We start from the raw sequence: 17,562 nt of genomic DNA, 5'->3' as shown, positions 1-17,562 counted from the left end.
CTTAGGATATGGTGTGAATGCAACTGAAAAGTAAAGATGTTGTATAAGCAAATGGGAAATAAGTTTTATACATGAAAATGTATAAAATGTCTTCTATTGATCTGTGCCCAAATCACTATCTGTCCAAAGGCAAAATGTGATATTGCCCAATTCACAGGCCTTCTAGAGCATCATTCTTAGCATGGACTGGCTAAGATCTTTGGTCTGGAAGATATACAGGATGAAGGGACTGCACATATGCGTACATATGTGCATGTTATGAGCCAGATGGTCAAGGCAAGGCATCTCCCCCAATGCCTGAGGGTCCCGGGACAGCATCGTCCTCAGCCTCTGGCATGCCTTCCCTGTCGGAGAGTCCCAGTTCCAACTGCTCCTCCTCCTCCCCCAAACTGGGCTCTGAGGAGGCCATGACAGTGCATCACTTTCTCATGTGATATCAACCCAAAGTCATTATAGGAAGAAGAGAAGCCTCATCACAATGCCATTCTATAATCATCCCACTTCTGATTTGGAGGACAGGGAGAAGACTTTCTCTTCTCACAGTCAAGATGTGTGTCTCTGTGTACATCCCAAAGGTGCTTTTTCAAGAGGCAACTGGACAACTGGACTTGCCTCTTGGAAAAACACCTTTGGGACAATCATGACCTGGATGACTGAGAATCTCCCTAGACGTCTCTGTGTACAGTATGTATGTATTGAATTGTCATCCAACGTCAAAATTCATCTTCAGTAAAATGGGAACACTGGCAGATACGAACCCAGATTCTGTACCCGTGGTATTTTATAGGCCATTCTGAAGCCTTGATGACAGGAAAAGAAAGTAGTGCAAAGCATAATGCAAAGAGGACAGACACAGATCAGACTGCTTCATGCCATAGCAGGGTCTGCTGATACAAAAATCCAGTTCTTAGGTGACAGGATAAGATAGACCTTCCCATAAGAGCTAGGAGCATTTATATGTTTTAGAGAAAATGGTTGTCTTGTTCAAAATCAGATCTAAGAGAATATCTGTAGTTCCAGATTGAACTGTGGGATCCTTAGTGCTCTCTGAGAGTGGTTGTCTTCTTGTAGACGTTTCATTACCTAACTAGGTAGCAACGTGATGATTTGATCAGTGATGTTGTTACCTAGTTTGCTAATGAAACGTCTGTAAGAAAACAACCAAGCTCAGGGAGTACCAGGGCCCTCACAAAATCAGATCTGGATCTATATCTCAAGGTCAGAGAATACTGTGTCTGTACCAGCTTGGAATAATTAACATACAGTTATGAAGGCCCTGTTCCAGTGACTATCCACAAGTAATTTTGCTTTTTTGATAACTGAGACTGGAATAAACCCTCACCGTTCAGTTCTGCACTCGTAACTATCGCTAATGAGATTTAGGTAAAGGTAAAGGTTCCCCTCGCACATATGTGCTAGTCATTCCCAACTCTAGGAGGCAGTACTCATCTCCATTTCAAAGACAAAGAGCCAGCGCTGTCCGAAGACGTCTCCATGGTCATGTGGCCGGCATGACTAAACGCCAAAGGCGCACGGAACGCTGTTACCTTCCTACCAAAGGTGGTCCCTATTTTTCTACTTGCATTTTTTACCTGCTTTCGAACTGCTAGGTTGGCAGAAGCTGGGACAAGTAATGGGAGATCATCCCGTTACGCAGCACTAGGGATTCAAACCGCTGAACTGCCAACCTTTCGATTGACAAGCTCAGTGTCTTAGCCACTGAGCCAGCACGTCTCTCTAGAATGAGATTTAGAATCATGCAAATCAGCTATAAAGGAATTCATTCCAAATATATAAAACTCCCAATTTTTCATTCTTAAAATCTGTAGCTTTTCAGATATCTCTGGACCAAAAACCTAATCAACTCCAACCAGGGATGAGAAAGACTGGAAGATCCATACTTCCCTATTCCTGCTGTAAATCATCATCCCACACAATCAGTATGACACAATGTTTAACCCAGCTCAAAGGCAATTAATGTTCATTCGGTGATCTTGAATATGAATGTGCACATCTGCAGGAAGGCAGCAAAAAAATGATGTCTGATATCATCACGCAAATGATACATTGCACTTGACATTAAGACACAAGTAGATAAGGGTAATATGTGCCTGGAAATCTTATTGTATGCATGTCATTCTTTTGCCATTACTGGAATTTGCTACAGATGCTGCTGGGAATGTTTGTCTGCGCTGTTTACAGATGCCTGTTTGTGTTATTGGAAGCTCAACTGGTGCTTGCTTTCAAATGGGTAATATTTGTGTTTCCTAGATTTAGAATTAGGGTTAGATTAGATCCAGAATTATTCTAGAGGAAAAAGACACTTTGCAACTATCTATCTGAAAATAGTGATTGCTCAGTTCCTTCCTTCCTTCCTTCCTTCCTTCCTTCCTTCCTTCCTTCCTTCCTTCCCTTCCCTTCCCTTCCCTTCCCTTCCCTTCCCTTCCCTGCTCTTCTCTTCTCTTCTCTTCTCTTCTCTTCTCTTCTCTTCTCTTCTCTTCTCTTCTCTTCTCTTCTCTTCTCTTCTCTTCTCTTCTCTTCCCTTCCCTTCCCTTCCCTTCCCTTCCCTTCCCTTCCCTTCCTCCCTCCCTCCTTGAATGCCTTGGAAGGCTGGGGTGAATTGCATATGAATCAAATAAGTAAAGAAACAGAAATTTAGTTTGTAAGTAGAATATTAGTGTAGTAAAGCACTACCACTAGTGCACTAATTACTGATTAAAAGCAAGAAAGCCCTGAAAAATCTTGGTAGTGCTTTACTAGGCTAATATTCTAACTACAAAATAAATTACAATGTCTATAAGTCAGTTCTTGAAAACCTGGAAGACAACATTAAAAACAAATATGGAGAAAAAGAAAGAAAGAGAGGGAGAGAGAGAGAGAGAGGAAGAGACTCGTTTACTTATTAAAAATTATGCCCTGCTTTTGTTTGGGCGCTGAGGGTAGAATACATAGCGTTCCTCTCTCCTCCCTCCACACAATCCTGTGTGGTAGGTTTGATGACACAGGAATGACTGGTCCAGTTATCCAGCGATCCTTCTATGGTTGCGAGTGGATTGGAACCTGGGTCTTATTGGTTCTCCTTTAACCACTATTCAGTGCACGTAGAAAACCCACAATATCCCTGAATCTCAAAGTGTTTACTTGGAAATCAGTCCCAGTGAGTTCAAGGAAGTCCAGGAAGTTTTCATATTCAAGCTGTAAATAAGATCAGCCTATTAATAGGGTGCCCAATGCATTACTGTTCTTGAATATTTTGATAAATCAACAGTGTTCAGTAAATTCTCAGCAAAGAAAGCTATACATGTACATATGAATAATAATATAAATATAAATATACGTGCAGCATTAGTGGTGGGTTGCTACCGGTTCGCCCTGGATTGGGCAAACCGGTAGCGGCGGCGGCAGGAGGCTCTTCCCACCCACCCGGATGTCTCAGTGCACGCGCAAGCGTGCATGCGCCCATGAGCAAACTGGTAGTGACAGAATTTGAATCCCACTACTGTACAGCATGTAGTAGGATGGGAGATCACTTCTCCCTGCTCAATATGATTAAAAAAGAGACTGAGGGAAAAGCTGTCTTCTATAAAGCAAGGCTCGAAGCGAGAGGCAACAAGGCAGGAAAACTAGTTGCTGGCCAAGAATGGGTACAAAGGGTAGCTCTGAAAATTTCCCAGGACATTCTCCTTTCTGACATCTGGGGGGCTCTTTGTTTACCCCTTCAGACCGCTCTGTTGCATTACTTTGCACTGAAAGAAAGCAGTGAAACAAAATGATGACGCTTTCTGAGTCCAGGGAGGAAGTTTTGGTCAGGAAAGGGGATTTCCAGAACATTGAGATCTCTACTGTGTATGCAAATCATATACTCAGGGTTAATCCGAGTACATTTGAGCAAGCCTGAATCTTTTTCACAGTCAAAGGTGGCCCTGCGGCACTGGAGAACAAAAAGGACCCCCAAAGAACAAAGGGGAAACCAGGGAAGGTGACACTGAGAAACCGTACAAGGATCACACAGAATGGGAAAGCTCTTCTGGATCATTAGAAGCTGCAGAGCAATGCCTGCCCCAGATTAGTTGTCTAAGGCAGGAGCCCTGCTCGTAATTTCCAGCACATTCTCAAATTATCTTACAATCATTGTGGTCCTGCAATAAGAGCAGTGAGGACAAGTTTTGCATCACCTTAGCAATGCCTGGTTGGCTGACATTCAAAGTCACGCAGTGGGAAATTGGCCTATATCTGAAAATCATCCAGTAACTCATCATCAATCTAAGTCATGCCTCAGGAAGAAGCATCGGCCTAATCCTTTGCTCTGAAACTAACCTACTAGTTGCTTATGCCATTATCTGAAGATCAAGGAATCAAGGCTCAACCTTACTTCTACATCATGGGTAGTCAAAAGTAGAAATGTACTTTATTCCCTGAAAGTACCAAGGCCACTTCCAGCTTTAAAACAAACAACTGATTTTATATAAGTAGTACAAACTAGAATACAAAAATAATGCAAACTAGACTAACTTGAGACCTTGTAGAAGGAGAGCTCTGTCAGTCTGTGGTAGCACTAAGTGTTTGCCCTTCTAAATATTACCCAGCTGGGTCTTTTTTTTACACAACAGCTGTTCAGTTGGCAGAGGTGTAATAGCTTTGTGCATTGAATTGGGATCAAAAATTTGTCATTATAGCATCATAATCCAAGTCAGAGTTCATTTGTGGGATTCAAAGCTGGGTGTTTACTTAATGGTTTTTTTGCAGCGATCAATAACAATAGCAATAGCACTTATATACTGCTTCACAGTGCTTTACAGCCCACTCTAAGTGGCTTACAGAGTCAGCATCTTACCCCCAAGAATCTGGCTCCTCATTTTACCGACCTCGGAAGAATGGAAGGCTGAGTCAATCTTGAGCCTGGTGAGATTCGAACTGCCAAATGACAGGCAGCCGGCAGGCAGCAGAATTAGCCTGCAGTACTACATTCTAACCACTGTGCCACCATGGCTCAAATGGGACTGCTGGAAGCAAAAGGTTAATGGCTGTCCGTAGCTGAGTCGAAACAGTCAAGGTGTGGCTGCAACTATGTAATTGAAGCCCCATCCCTTTTTAATGTGCATTGTATATGGGATACATGTAAAAAGGGCAATATGTCAGTCAAACATTTTTGGTACTACAGCCCCACTTCCATGTTGCAGCAGTAAAAGATAGTAGAGGAATGTTGTCAATTTAGAATAGAATAGAATAGAATAGAATAGAATAGAATAGAATAGAATAGAATAGAATAGAATAGAATAGAATAGAATAGAATAGAATAGAATAACGGAATTGGAAGGGACCTTGGAAGTCTTCTAGTCCAACCCCCTGCCCAGGCAGGAAACCCTACACCACTTCAGACAAATGGTTATCCAACATCTTCTTAAAAATTTCCAGTGTTGGAGCATTCACAACTTCTAGAGGCAAGTTGTTCCACTGATTAATTGTCCTAACTGTCAGGAAATTTCTCCTTAGTTCTAAGTTACTTCTCTCCTTGATTAGTTTCCACTCATTGCTTCTTGTTCTACCCTCAGGTGCTTTGAAGAATAGTTTGACTCCCTCTTCTTTGTGGCAACCCCTGAGATATTGGAACACTGCTATCATGTCTCCCCTAGTCCTTCTCTTCAAACTAGACATACCGTTCTTCATATGTTTTAGCCTCCAGTCCCCTAATCATCTTTGTTGCTCTTCTCTGCACTCTTTCTAGAGTCTCAACATCTTTTTTACATTGTGGCGGCCAAAATTGAATGCAATATTCCAAGTGTGGCCTTACCAAGGCATTATAAAATGGCATTAACACTTCACGTGATCTTGATTCTATCCATCTGTTTATGCAGCCCAGAACTGTGTTGGCTTTTTTGGCAGCTGTTGCACACTGCTGGCTCATATCTAAATGGTTGTCCACTAAGACTCCAAGATCCCTCTCACAGTTACTACTATTGAGCAAAGTACCACATATACGGTATCTGTGCATTTTGGTTTTCATCCCTAAATGTAGAACCTTGCTTTTTTCACTGTTGAATTTCATTTTGTTAGAAAGCGCCCAATGTTCAAGTCTGTCAAGATCCTTCTGTATCTTGAGCCTATCTTCTGGAGTGTTGGCTATTCCTGCCAGCTTGGTGTCATCTGCAAATTTGATGAGTTCCCCATCTATCCCCTCATCCAAGTCATTGACGAAGATGTTGAAGAGCACTGGGCCTAAAACAGAACCCTGGGGTACTCCACTGCAGACTTTCCTCCATGTAGATGCAGTTCCATTGAGGACTACATGTTGAGTGTGGTTGGTCAGCCAGTTACAAATCCATCTGGTGGTAATGCTGTCTAACCCACATTTTTCTACTTTATCTAGTAGTAGGTTATGGTCTACTTTATCAAATGCTTTACTGAAGTCCAAGTAAATTATATCGACAGCATTCCTCTGGTCACTAATTTTGTCATTTAATTGACAATTTGTTTTTAATCAGTACTAATGGAACATAGTATTTCAACTTGGTGTAGTGTTAAGTTACCAGGCTAGAAACTAAGAGACCCCAAGATCTGGTCACAAAAACATCTAGGGGAGCTTGGATCAGATATTCTCTCTTTAGAAGCAGGTAATGGCAAACCATTTGTCCTGGCAGTTGCCACTTGAAGGCATTAAATTATTTTATATATTAACAGAGACTAAACACATCAATTATGTTTAAGTTAACTGAATTTAAACTATAAATCAAATTAAATGTAGCTATTGTCCTGATCCTTTTGCTCTTTCGAATGCAACCTCAAAGGCCATGTATGGCGAAAAGGCCAGAAAACGAATCCTCTTTTTTAATCCTTGCAGGAATATTGTTGATACTTAAGTTGTTTCAATTCTATACATGTTTAGTTGCATGGAAGAGTTGTAAGTTTGTGTACGTATGTGTACAAGTACACTACTAATTAAATCTCAAGGAGCAGGCCTTCTGCTTATGTTAAGATTAGATAAGTGATGTTTAAAGCATATAAAAATATTTAAATAGTAGCTAATGGCCAGAGGAAGAAAAACAAGAGAAAAAAAGGGAAAATGTAGGAGAGGAGAGCAACCTGAATGCTTTTTCCTATAATGTACAATTTTATTTTGGTTTTATTTTTATTACTGTATCTCATTGCTTGAATTTTTATTTCAGCTTTAACCTTTGTATGAAGTTTGTGAACTAATAATATTAATATTAACAACAAAAAATCAATAACAAGATAGTTGAGTTAGGGATTAAATGTTATGTGTGTATTTTTATGTATGCATATGTACCCTTTCCCTTTCCCTTTCCCTTTCCCTTTCCCTTTCCCTTTCCCTTTCCCTTTCCTTTTGCTTTTACAGTGGTTTCTCTACTTAATTATTAATAAAACAAGTAAAGGGAAGCAACAAAAAGATTAGATAAATTATGCCATGCTGCTGAGTGGATAAGAAATATTGAATTTTTCTGTTGATAAACTATTGAGGGACTGTTCTGAGTGTGTAGAGCAGGTGTATCAAACTCAATTTCATTGAGGGCCGTATCAGGGTTGTGTTTGATCTTGGGGGGACCAGGGGGGCATGGCCAGCATGATGTCACTCGTGTCGGGGACACCTGTGGTGGCTTGAGCGCTCTGCCAGTGAAAACAAGCTCCCGAGCTCCATTTTCAGTTGTGATGGCCTCCTGTAATCCTCTGCCAGCAAAAACAGAGTTCAAGGGGGCCATGCCCAGCCCTTGTGAGCTCTGCTTTTGGCCAGGACAGCCTCCTGCAACAGTCTGCCAGTGAAAATGGAGCTCGGGAGGGCTGTGCGCAGCCCTTGCGAGCTCTGTTTTTGCTGACAGGGGCATGCGGGCTGGTCCTTCACTGTTTCCAGGGTGGCCCTGCTGGCCAGATCTAAGCACCCCGCGGGACAGATCTGCTTCTTGGGCCTTGAGTTTGACACCCCTGTATAGAATCTGCTTGAGCAAGGGATTGGACTAGAAGATCTCCAAGGTGCCCTCCAACTCTGTTATTCTGTTCATTCTGAGGTTAGTCCTTGAGAAATATGTCAACGGACACCATATTTTCCCACTGTTTACTGAGAAATGCCTACTTATGAATTCAGAATTCTAGATCATTCCAAAGGACTATTCACCAGGTCAATAATCTGACCTGACAGATCAGTTCATCCAGAAGTCAATCCTCCTTATGATCTTTTAGCTTTTGTTTTTATCTCGGTATGAAAGATGGAGCCCTCTGGGTCCAACAATTACATTCATTGACTGGAATGCCCTTGTCAGGGTGAGCAGGTTCATAGCAAAGCCCTGAGGCAGGTTAAAAGGCTTGAATGCTTCTTAAATTAGAACGTGGAAAAGCTATTGAAATCTCCCCGCCTCCGGCATGACTGGGAGCAAAGAGACCTTTTTCTAGTCAGATTTCACAGCAATCTTTGTTCTAAACCCTCATCCTCTACAAAGATTTTCTGATGACTTTCCTGTGTTTCCCCATTCCCAAATGAGGGCAGAGACAAAGAATGGCAACAGAATGACTCTGGTGAAATGAACTGTAAATAGCTGTGGAAATAGGCAGAATGGTTTCATAGGGAGTTGCAGCACAAGCTTATGTATATATACTTAGCAGTGAAACCTGCTGAGTTCTTTAGAACTTATTCCAAAGATAAGAATTTATATAGATAGTAGTCTCATTTTGTGATTAGTGAATCAGAAATTCTACACCACCTATGTAGGTAATTAAAACACATATTTTCACATGCATGAAATTATCTGTTTTAAGTAATCAAGAAAAATGCTCAAGACTAGTTTGTATGCTCTTTGGCTTTTTGCCTCAGTTGAGAACAGAAATCAAATCTGTTCATAGGGTGACAAACTGAGACTAAATGTTTATTATGTGGGGATGCACTATTACTTTTAGATAGGGGTGGTTGACAGGCAGTCTGTTGATGTAGCCCTACCCAGTTGTAGTCTGTTGTATTTTTTTTCTCCATTCTGATACTGTTTAATTTTTCATTATTAAGGAACATATGTTCTTTAGTTTTTACTTTCTCTTAGATAAAATCAGATGTTTCTTTTTCTAGATTAAATTACTGTATTCTTATAAATTACCTTTGGGAAACAGTATGGATAATCTTTAATTTACACCCAGAATTGAGCCCAGAATTTAGGTTGCTAAGTGAGAAATTTGTTCAGTGAGTTTTGCCCCATTTCATGATTTTTCTTGCCAAGTTGTTAAGTGAATCGTTGCAGTTGTTAAATTAGTAACACAGTTGTTAAGTGAATCTGGCTTCCCCACTGATTTTCCTTGTCAGAAGGTCGCAAAATGGGATCACATGTACCCCAGAACACTGAAATCGTCATAAATATGAACCAATTGTCAAGCATCCGAAGGTAAATCACATGACCATGGGGATGCTGCAATGGTCATAAGTGTGAAAAATGGTCATAAGTCACTAAATGAACTGTTGTAAGTCAAGGACTACCTGTATGTATATATGAATGAATGAATGATGGAATCTGAAATCTGAAAAGAAAAGAAACAGTAATCAGAGGTAATGTTGTGTATGGGCATTGCTACCTACCTGTAGAAATAATACATTTCTACCGTGTTTCCCTGAAAATAAGACCCTGTCTTATATTTTTTTGAACCCTGAAATAAGCGCTTGACCTTATTGCCATGTGCTCAAAAGCCCGATTGGGCTTATTATCAGGGGATGTCTTATTTTGGGGGAAACAGGGTAGTTTGCAGCAAATATTTCAATAATATCTATCCTGCCGTTTTTATGAAAAAAAAATTCCAACAACTTAATAAGGTGTCTGGTTTGGTCAACATTCCAACTATATTAGGTTTTCGATTCTGCCCCCCAAATAATTGTTCTTGTATCTTGTATGTAGAGTTTTGGGAGTTTTTTTGGGCTGAGATTTGTGTTTAGAATCTAGCATCAAAGATTTCCACACATATTTCCTCATCCTTTTTTCTCTTTAGTCCTCCTCCTCCTCCTCCAAAATATAAGTACAATAATTTTAGTTCACTTGAGGGGAGAATAATAAAAAGTTTATTATTTAGAAGTTTAGTACTAGCTTCTATTGTGTAGAAACAAAGCAAAAATGTCTACAAAAGTACAACATGAAGCTGAAAGCCAAATTTTTTTCAGGAATCAGACGGTAGTAAAAGAGGATGTGAAATACTTTTGTTATTCTGCTAAATAACTAAGCGCCAGACATCTGGATTCAATCTCTGTTAGACTTATTTGGGTTGTATTTTTTTCCCAAAATGTCGCAATTTTTGAAACACAATTTTGTTTTTCCTGGATATTTCACTGGACTGAGACAAAACCATGCAATACAGCTCTGTATGCATCTCTTAGCTTTGAACTTTAGCAAATGTAGTTTTTCCTGTGGAAATCACTTAGAACATTATTTTGTTGCCTCATAACAAGACTTCTTCCTTCCTTCCTTCCTTCCTTTCTCTCTTTTGGTGTCATCACCTCTTCTAAATATTAAGCCATTATTTTTTGTTGCTTCCATCCTCTTCTACAACTCTTGGTCAGGCTACAATGAGCTAAGGAAGATGCCTTTCTGAATTTTAGAGTTGGCACTATGACCCTTGAGGGCTTCAGGAAAAGCAAAAAAAAAAAAAAAAAAGATACTAAAATGTCACCCCTAAAAGTAATTATTTCCAACAGTAGCTATACCAGAATAGTTACTTATGCACCCCACAAGAGGATAAAAGTGGATAATGTTTGACATAATGAGTGGATAGATAGATAGATAGACAGACAGACAGACAGACAGACATCAAGAAACAATGACTGTAGTGGAGCTTCTGGTTTGGCGTTACGGCGAGACAGTTGGGGAAATAACGGGCTCTGATAAGCGCCGCAAAAAACCCAGCTGCCGAACCGCTGCCGATGGGTCTTCGGACCAGAACCGTCCTGCAGAGATGGGGAAAAAGGAGGGACACCTCCGATGACCAAGAGGAACAGGCAAGTTCCTCGGAAGTCAGAGGGAATCCTCTGTGAGTTGGCGGCGGGGGAGGCAGCCATGGCAGCTGCCACGAAGCTGGGACAACTGAGCTAAGAGATGTGCTGGAGGAAAGTGGATTGAAACGGAGCCTTTTGAAGCCGGGTGACTGACAACCAGCCCAGGCTTGTAACAACGCCTAGAGCAATATTACTAACTATAAGACCCCTAGCCATAAAACAGCAGCTGAACAACAAAGGGCCTATGGAAAATTTAAAATGCAAATTTAAAGAGACAAAGACCCGATAAACAACTAACTCTTGAATAGAACTAATGGAATCAAATACCGAGACATGGTGAAAAGACTGGATACTTTAAAATTTGAATTGGATCTTTAAAAAAAAAGACTTGATATTTTTAAAATTAAAAGAAGAAGAAATAAATTGGACTGTTACATAATTGCAGCAAAATGGATACTTGCATGACTAATGGAAAATGTGGATTGTAGAGGGACACCTTCTGGTTTAAAAAGTAACATTGTAACTCACCTTTGTTATGGAAAATTTTGAGCTTTACAGATAACAACCCAGGGATTTTGCGGAGGAGATTTTTTTTCTTGTCTGCAGACAGTTTGACTTTGGTGAAAAGAAAAGGAAATTATAATGGAACTCCTATAACTGAAATAACAATAATTTTAAAAACTGGCTCAGGAATAAAAGAAGGATCTAGTGCAGGCTCAAGAGAAAGGAACTTGATGCATTTTATCCAGAATAAAAATAAGAAAAAGATTTAATATGACATATGGAGGAAATTCAAAGATTTTGAAAATGGAAGGAAATATATGCCAGCAGGCGAGGAAATGAAGAAATAAGGAATACATGGCTGGAAAAAGAAAAAAGAAGATTAAAACAACGTGATTAAAAATAAAATAATGTGTAGATGGATAGTAATAATAAAAAGGAGGTTTTTATACAAAGAGAAATTAAGCATATTAAAAGAGATTTATAAATATATGCAAAGGTATGTTTTAAGTAAGAACTATGTCTCAATATTAAATTGTCATGAAAAAGGATAAAGATAAATATGATTAACTGGAAATAAGCAATGTATAGATGGATGGAAACAACAAAGAAAGGCTTATGTGGGGATTAATAATTAAACTAACTATGATTATGCTGTATTTAACAGCCAAAAAACAAAAATGGTTATGCTGCGTCTAACAGCCAAAAAAACAAAAATGGTTATGCTGTGTAACAGCCAAAAAATAAAAACGATTATGATGGGTAGGACAGCAAAATAATGAGGATTTTGCGAGGAGTAATAGTAAAAATGAAATGATTATGCTGGGTTTAAAATAAATAAATTGGGTTTAATAACAGAAACAAAGATGATAATGTTAAGTTTAATAGTAAAAATAAAATGATTACGTTGGAATTAAATATTTTTTGAATGCTTATAATAATTGTAATGATTTATATTTTTAAAATATATCCATCTAAGTAAAAAGAAAGAGAAAAATGGAATGATATTTGTTTAGGTTTTAAGATTTAAGTAACAGGTTTTTGGGATAATGGCATAGTTAAATAGATAGAATTGAGGGAAATAACTGAGTAAAATATTAAGTTGTGTTAATTGAAAATTAAGATTTGTTAGTGATTTGTATTAATCTGTGACCGAATCAATGCTTCGTTTTGGAAAAGATGTGTTTTATGTTTATGTTTTAAAAAAAATAATAAAAACTTTTTTCAAGAAAAAAAAGAAACAATGAATGTAGCATGACTGAAACAAGATGTGTGCAACATTATTGGGAAGATGTGATCAATTGATTTGTGTGCCTATTCAGACTGATCTCTCAGCATTTTCCCTTTGGGTTTTTTCCTGTGAATTAAATTTGGACTATCAATTTTTCAAGATCAGAGAATATAATAAACAATTGTTCTTTTAAGAATAAAGGTTGTCTTCTGTGAATTAAGACATTTGTTTTCATTTTATGTGATCCTTCTAAAAATAAAGTTTTCCACACTTTGATTGAATGATATTTTGGGTTCAAGCATGTCATGTTTATTCACACCGCCTGTATAATTGAGTGTGGAAAATGCATCTAGCTCTTGGATCCTTTTTTAAAATCTTTAAGGGATACAGAAATAGATCACTGGCGTGAAGTCATCTGGCAATTTTGAATAGGTCAGAATAATCCTCAGAAGTGAAGAGTAACTCCTTAATGTCGATTTGGAATAATGATAGTAAATATAAGTCTAACCTAATTGTATATATTATACATTGTATACATTCTTGGAGTGGGGTGAGTGGATAAAGAAAAGCATTAGGAAGTGTATATCTGAAATCAGAGATCAGCTAAAAAGAAAAGCAACTAGAGAAATATAAAATTGGAATAGGTCTCCTATTATTGTACTAGAGTTTTAACTTTAATTAAACTTCAGAATCAAGCTGAATCACAAAGTCATTAAAATAAAGATTCATTTTTATTTCACTTGATTGTATTAAACCTCCACAGAATAAAAACATTGTTTCCTTGTTAGGCGCAATGCATTTCTAGGTTCAAATCTCCATTCAACCTTAGACATTCGTTTTGTTCACTGATTTGTTTAATTATGCTTTACTGAATTAACACTTGGCCACCTTCATTCATCACACTAAGCCATAAATTATAGTTTTTGCAAACCACCATGTTTGAATTCACAAAACAAACAGAACCCAATAAGCTGTGTGTTGGATTAGTGCAAAGTATGAGCCAGGCTGCCATCTTTCAAATTCCCTCAGATAATTATTTAGAGTATAAATTAGAACAGATGGGAGAGAATAATATCCCATAATACATAAGCATAGCACATTGGTGGTATCATTCACATGTCCCCCTATTCACTGTTTAAGTAGGGCATTGATATATATAGAAACTAGGTTGGAGGTGAGGGTCTGAAGACTTTCCTTTGCTAAACCTTACTGTCAACTTGCAAAGCTTTCAAGTTGTCCCTGAGCAGGAGGGAGGGGGAACTGATGGACCTGATTGAAATTTCCCTAACTGTAACTGAAACTACATTCCACAGATGCCTTTCTACTGCAATCAATAGGAGTCTCTGGGTTTCAAGCCAGCCAAAGTGGTTAATTGGAGGATGTGATTTATGACATGGCCAGGGAGGAGGGGAGAGACCGGATCATGGAGGAGCGTAAATCTACGTGGGATTAGTTCTAAATATATCTGAATATTGCCGAAATGGTGCTCCTAATAAATGACTGTATTTCTTTTGAAGTTTGGCTCGTGGCTCATGAATTAATTAGAGCATCTTTCGAAACTTCATATTTCCATTAGGATGAACAACCAGAACCCCCAAGGTTCTATACAGCTTTCAAAACTTTGGGCGACTTCCAGAGCCCCTTATTTTCCAATAATGCCAGGCCCTTATTTTTCCTGTGACAGAAGGGAAATCAATTGCTTGTATTTATTCTGGTCTAGTCTACCCATTTTATCTTACCCCTCAGATACAGGGTCAGATACAGCCAGAAGAGTTGTGCACCACTAACTTGTATCTCTGATGTTGTTTGAATGCAGGGGCGAAATCCAGCATGTTCTGACAGGTTCTGGAGAACCAGTAGCAGAAAGTTTAGTTTGGAGAACCGGCAAATACCACCTATGGCTGGCCCCCGAGTGAAGTGGGAATGGAGATTTTGTAATATCCTTCCCCCAGGAGTGGGGAGGGAATGGGGATTTTGCAGTATCCTTCCCCTGCCATGCCCACCAAGCCACGCCCACAGAACTGGTAGTAAAAGAATTTGGATTTCACCACTGGTTGAATGTAATCCTGCTTCCCAAAATATAATAATAAAAATGAAAGTATGCCTAGTCTAAAGGACCCAATTTTCAAGATTTTATATAGGAATCTTTCTTAAAGTATAGAACATAAACATTTAGCAATGTGCAACGATGCTTTGACTAAACATTCCTTATGAAGGGAATGATTTAAATAGGATGAAATGCTCCTCGAATTAGAAACTGAACTCAGTAACTTTTATGTCCTCCCACCAAACTGAATCTACCATCTAGAATACTTGTTTACAGTTTGGTTGGCCTTTTGAAGAAAAATAAAAGCTTCTAAACCACAAAGCCCAAGTAGTGACGGAAGTAAATGTGATAAGTGTGAGAATAGTTGTATTAGGGCCATCATTAGTTTCTGTGGGCTGTTGTTTTTCAGTTGTTCGCTGTGTTTCTGACTCTTTCAATGGGCATCATTTTGCCAGGTTGGTCTCTGCACTGAGTTCTTGTAACGTTGTGTTTGTGTCATCAAGGATAATCCCACATCAGCTTCTGTTGTGTCATCTCTTTTTCTATTGCGTTCATTGGGGTCTTTTCTTCTCTGGACTTCCCCTGTTGTTGATGTTGTTTTTCTTCTTCTTAGCATTTGCTGTGCTTTGTTGCAGAATCCACTAGACTCTGCACTTGCCTTCTAACAGGAAAGTTTACCAATGCATGATATGAGGTTTGTTTTTTTGAGGCTGGCTTGTTGCAAAATTTGATTATATTTAGGCTGAAAGGGAGTGAGTGGTCCTGGTCACCCAGCAGACCTCCATAGCTAAGGATTAGAACATCCCAATCCCTAACCCATCACAAGCCAGCAGTGTGCAGCAGATGCCAAAAAAGCCAACACAGTTTTAGGCTGCGTAAACAGAGGGATAGAATCAAGATCATGTGAAGTGTTAATACCACTTTATAATGCCTTGGTAAGCCACACTTGGAATACTGCATTCAGTTTTGGTCACCATGATGGAAAAAAGATGTTGAGACTCTAGAAAGAGTACAAAGAGCAACAAAGATGATAACGGGCAGTGGTGGGATTCAAATAATTTAACAACCAGTTCTCTGCCCTAATGATTTCTTCCAACAACCAGTTCACCAAACTGCTCAGAAAGTTAACAAACGGTTCTCCCGAAGTGGTGCGAACTGGCTGAATCCCACCACTGATTACGGGACTGGAGGCTAAAACATGAAGAACAGTTGCAGGAACTGGGTATGTCTAGTTTAATGAAAAGAAGGACTAGGGGAGACATGATAGCAGTGTTCTAATATCTCAGGGGTTGCCACAAAGAGGGAGTCAAACTATTCTCCAAAGCACCTGAGGGTAGAACAAGAAGCAATGGGTGGAAACTAATCAAGGAGAGAAGCAACTTAGAACTAAGGAGAAATTTCCTGACAGAACAATTAATCAGTGGAACAACTTGCCTGCAGAAGTTGTGAATGCCCCAACACTGGAAATTTTTAGTAAGACGTTGGATAACCATTTGTCTGAAGTGGTGTAGGGTTTCCTGCCTGGGCAGGGGGTTGGACTAGAAGACCTCCACGGTCCCTTCCAACTCTGTTATTCTATTCTATTCTATTCTATTCTATTCTATTCTATTCTATTCTATTCTATTCTATTCTATTCTATTCTATTCTATTCTATTCTATTCTGTTCTATTCTGTTCTATTAACTATTCAACTCCACTGGTTTTCACTTCCCTTTATTTTATGGGTTAAGATGTATAAAGAAGCCAGACATGGCAAGTTATCTTCAAAATCTCCTTGGAACAAATAGTTTTAGTTTAGTAACTTTTTTTTACTGAGAAGCTATTACAAATAACCTGTCATCAATCCCATTTATGTATGATTTCTTTTTTCTTTCTCGTCAAAACCAGAAATAGGTCAGGTTTTGAATGTATTATTATTACTTTTATTTTGGAGAGCGGAAATCATCGTGAGGAAGAGAAAAACATTCAAGTTAATATAGAGATGATTTTTTTTTTTTTTGCATAAACTCAGTGGACAAATGAGTTTGTTGCTTCTAACTATGGACAGAACTAAGAAAAGTTAAACTCCTTAGAAGGTTTTCTTTTTGGAGGGGTAGGGCTCTTTCCTAATTTGAGAAAACTTGTATATCTCATTTTGATAATTAATATTCAGCTTGCCTGACCAGTAAAGAAGATGGGATAAAAAACAAACTTTGATGCTTCTGATATGAGGAAGCTGAGTTACTCAAGTATCAAAAGTTGCTGGTTACTCATAATAGCCCTATGAACAGTAATACTATTCTTAGGAACCTATGTAAATACAGACCTCCATATCCACCCGGGGACTGTTGTTATTAAACCCATTTTTCAGATAGGGAAAATGAGTTTGAAGGATTGACTATACCTACTCCAATCCCAATGACTTCATAGATTTGATGAGATTTGCTAATTCTTATTCTTTATGGATTGTTACATTCAGGTGAAATAAGTATCAAAGAAAGATTGAATTCTTCCATAAGATTTTCCTCGGTGTATGAATAGCAATATTAATAGCACCTAGACTTATATATCAGTCCATAGTGCTTTACAGCCCTCTCTAAGTGGTTTACAGAGTCAGCCTATTGTCGCAACAATCTGGGTCCTCATTCTATTGACCTCGGAAGGATGGAAGGCTGAGTCAACCTTGAGCTGGTTAGAATCAAACTGCTGGCAGTCGTCAGAATTAGCCTGCAATACTGCATTCTAACCACTGCGCCACCATGGGTCCTATGCCATTAAAAATAGTTATTATTTCACAGCACAAATGCTTACAATTTTATTTTAAAATCTATTCTGGATA

This window comes from Pituophis catenifer, unplaced genomic scaffold (genome assembly GCF_029215685.1).
Source record: "Pituophis catenifer annectens isolate HBS135680 unplaced genomic scaffold, rPitCat1.0.hap2 SCAF_2, whole genome shotgun sequence".
In the NCBI taxonomy this organism is placed as follows: domain Eukaryota; kingdom Metazoa; phylum Chordata; class Lepidosauria; order Squamata; family Colubridae; genus Pituophis; species Pituophis catenifer.
The sequence above is the reverse complement of the archived record's forward strand: the minus strand, read 5'-3'. Positions refer to the sequence as shown.